Source organism: Tetrao urogallus (genome assembly GCF_951394365.1).
Source record: "Tetrao urogallus genome assembly, chromosome: 6".
Classification (NCBI taxonomy): domain Eukaryota; kingdom Metazoa; phylum Chordata; class Aves; order Galliformes; family Phasianidae; genus Tetrao; species Tetrao urogallus.
In genome coordinates, this window is record NC_136819.1 from 39,098,444 (window position 1) to 39,102,906 (window position 4,463).

Here is a 4,463-nt window from a genome sequence, read left to right on the forward strand (position 1 = left end):
TAAAAGAGAAAAGACCTTCAAGACTAGATATTTTCAGTGGAAAGTGGCAGAAAGCTCACGTTAGCAGAAGCCAAGCTCACACAACTGACAAAAGCAAGGAACTTGAAAAATGCCAGCTGGTCAGGCAGGTGTCTGTTATTGTTATAGCAGGTGAGTTCTCTTACAGAAACTCAGTACCAAACTTTGAAACATCATGCAGTACTGTCAGTGGCAGCCAGCATCCACCTTCTGCATCTCAGTGACAACGCTATGAAAAACACCACGACCCAGGCAGCTACAGTCAGGTACGGACAGCAATTCAATTAACCTGCACAACACGAAGCCTAATGAAAGGATCAGTATTTGGATGAACGCTGACTGTCTGCAAAGTCCTAACAGTACATACAGCAAACATTCATTAGTAAGGTGGTAAAAACCGGGAGGAGAAATTGCACTCGAGCAGAGCTCTGATCTGCAAGGTGCTAACTAAGAACATCACTCCGAATCAGTAGGAGCACAAAGCATGCCTTGATCTGTCCTTAAAAGAGCATCTCTGAGATGCTCAACTTTTCTCAGGTCTTCTAGAAGACTCTTTAAAGGAAAGGAATGAAGGCCCTGTTTTCCCGTGCCTTACAAAGAAGGTTGCATACAGGGCACTAACAGTAAGTCTTGGATTTTTTTGTGTTTACAACAAGAGTTACTCCTATCTAAGTGTTGGCTTCAGAGCTCCCACTCCTCCCACTAAACTCTTCAGATAAGGGGTGAGGAAGCCACTTACAGCTTGACACTATTAAAATACTGAGAGTTTAATATGACTTAGCCCCAAATAATTCTCCCATAGCTTCTAAGTGAAAAAAATACCGCTGAAGAAAATAAACATCAGTAACTTTAAAAGATAATTGGATCTTACATCCAATGTCATGGGAAAACAGCTGTTGGAAAGATACCTCATAAGAAAAAGACACAGAAAAAGAAGGCCTCAAGCAGGAGCCAAGGTTCATTTTCTGACAAAAAGACAGAAATTAGAGAAATTATACTGTATATTACTCCTCCTATCCCATATATTTTGGAAGAGCTGATCACAAAGGGCATCTTCCTAAAGTGATAAACTTAAGACCAAGAAAGAGAAGTCCAATTTCTATCTAAATGGCAAAATTAAATATGGCCTAGCAGCTGTGGTGCAACCTAAGCTGTTGTTAAATCTGTTTGCCTCTACAGCTGCATGTTTGTGCAGCTTAGGACATAACAGATATTTACACATGCTGCCAGTGATCTCTGGCACCCCTTTCCATAAGTACCAACCTCCCTGAGCTCTACATCACTACCACAAAGATGACATAGGTAGTTCACTTCCTTCTTCTGGCTATAGCAGATATTAATGTTCCACTTTCACAGCCATTTCCAGGCTTCTCTGTTTCAGAAAACTATGTAAATGACAACTAGTTACACACTTCAGTCAAGAAACAGTGTTAAGAGCTACATCTGGAATCCTAATTCTGCTTCCCATCACAAGTTGCTGATTACCACAGTCCTTTATTATATCACTATGTGATATTCTCAAAGCATCAGAGAAAACATTGTTTTCCCCTACAACTATATAATAGTTGCTGTGTTAGTGGCAGGGACTATTTCCATCTATCCCATCTACAAACTTTGCCTCCAACATCAAGAGGCATTCAAAGGTCTCCAGATCCATTTGATGTTAATTCTGAATTGCTCTAGAACAGAAGTTTTTCTTTCCTGAAACAGGTCAAGTCTGTAGGAGTCTACACCAGAGCTTTAGGAACAGTGATCAAAACAACACAACAATCAACTATTAGAGCTGCATTTCTGAAACAGTTTAATCTATGAATGCCCAAGAAAATGTGTGAACCAAGGCTTTGCGAGATGCAGGATACTGGTGGCCTTCCAACCTTCAGAGAGAAGCAGGAGATTTTTGGGCATCGTCCCAGGGTTTCTAAGCACTTGACTCCATATCCACAGTGTTTAGCAAATTAATTATTTCAAGTCCATACCATACAATTTCACATATACTGAAAAACAAAGTGTTAGACTGACCTGTGAAACCAATTTTCCAGCAGAACAGCTGGAACTTACAGCCTCCCTGTGAGATGTGTTCATGCAAGTTACCCAAAAGAAAAGTCAAGTCTTTGGTTTGAATGAAATAGAAGAAGTATCTGTGATGTTGAAACTCAGCTACATCACAGGAGTGTCAAGGTGCTTGGGCAACCAGCTCACCTGACAGGGAACTGTGCACATCTCTTGGGTCTGAGTGGAAAGCGGCAGAGGGTCAGGAGGACTTTGACACACACACACACACCTATCACTAACAGGCTATCGGACTGGGCCAGCAGTTACAACCAAAGCCAACAGTCACAGTGTTAAGTGACAGCCCTACCTGTCACAGTGTTTTTTGTTTTGCTTTTGGCCGGTTGTTTTTAAACATTCAATGTCTCAAGTTTTCCTTCACAAGGTTACCAGCTGGTGGGAGTCATCTGCAACCAGACTGCTATCTGGCAACATACAAACAGCCTGGCAGAAAAATAAAGCTCTCAGTTGCACAGATTTCTGTTTTCTCTTCCCCTTGTACAAATAAAACCAATTATAAAATCAGAGAGTACTTGAAGAAATTAAAGCAACTCTCAGAAAAAACATCCACAAAAATACACAGCTCAGCATCCCTCCCCAATTACAAACACCAGCACCACACCAGAACCATTAACTCTGAAATTTCTGATGATCAAAGCTGCAGACTTATTTACCTCCAGATTCCTGTTCACTGTGCAGACTCTTACATGTAGAATCCAAGCTGGGGTAGCAAAAGCCATCCACACATCACCAGGCAAATACAAACCATGCAGCAGGGGCAAGAAGGGGATGCAGAGTTCTTAAGAATTGTATGGGAACAGCAGAGCACACGGCCCACATCTTTTGTACAGTTCACAGAAATAAGCTCTAAAGGATCAACAGTATTTGCTTTCTTGGAAAGAGGGGAATGGTTCCCGAAACCATTCTGCAAGATAAACCCTGATGCCAAATAGACCTCTGGGATGTGAGGATATGATGGGAGACAACAGCTAGACACACTTACCCCTGCCCTTTATTTTCATTACTACTATTTTGTGTAGCTAACCCACATTCTCCTCTTTCACATCCCAGCCAGCAAAGCCTTGCTGAGCAACTCCTCTAAGGGTTCAGCTGCCAGAAGCACAAGGTGCTGCAGTTACTTTGCATTTTTCATTAAATTAGAAAAAAATTTATTTTTCAATAAAGAAAGTAACATTTAGAATATGAAAATCCCCCAGTATAACACAGAAAGAGCAAATGATATTTCAAGTCTTTTCATACCCTCTCAAAAATCCTGAGGCAGGACAAGACTTCTGTGCCTCGTTTGCGAACAGAAGGTTAGAAATATTCGTCCCACATTGCTTTCCTCACTCACAGCAAAACTGAGCACCAAAAATCAGACTAAACAAGGCAATCTGCCTCAGGACCAGGTACAGTTTTGGGTTTTTTTGTACTGTACAAGCTGAGAAAACTACACTAAGATGATACCAAGAGACTGACAATCCTGCCTCTAAGGAAACAGCATCTGTTCAGAGACAAGAGCCAGTCCAATGGGTCCTACCTACCTAAGCATGGCTAGCTCCAGAAAGCCCATAGCCTGCTAGCAGGCTGCTACCAGTTGGCTCTCTGTCCCCTGAGAGGTAAAACGGAATTTAGAAGACACAGAGGAAGGTAGGGGCATTTACAATACGTTCAACTGTCTCGTTTGATGTTTCTGCTTCCTCTAACACATTTTCAATTTTTATCTCTCTTTTGAGAGCCTCCAGAGATACAGCCTCTGGAGTTGTCATGCTTTACCTTGTTTTTCTTCACCTGACATTCACTGGGATGACCTTGTTGAAATTACTCAACTACACAAGCTCTACTGCCAGCAATACAGCCCTTACCATTATTAAGAAAAACCTATTTCTAAGCAGTTAGCAGATCCACTCTCAAAAGAAGCATCACATTCCTAAAGACCATGCTTCATATACTATCATTCAGAAATTAAAAGAAACATTGTTTTGGTGCGAAAGAATATTGGTGTACATATGCCCTGCTGCTTGGTAGCCAGAAGCAGACAGCAATCCATCTGTACTTCCCAGGTCCTTGAAGACCTTACCAAGGAACAAACATGGGAGCAAGGTTGGTTCCTGCAGCACTAAAACATCTGCTAAATTAAGCTGTGGAACAAGGATCCCTTTAGGAGATGACAGTGCCTGAACACAACTGTGCAGAAACACAGATTTGCAGAGACCCACAAAATACCAACAGAAAGGGCTCCAACTGACTCATCCGTATTTTTGTGAGGGCATGAGGGCAGAAAGGGACTCTTCGGGCATGTCAAATAAAAGAGTTTTCTTGCAAGCTGGTTGTAAATCCAGAGTCTGAAACAGCTATATTCAGAATATATTTTCTTTAGGCAAAGGGAACCAACA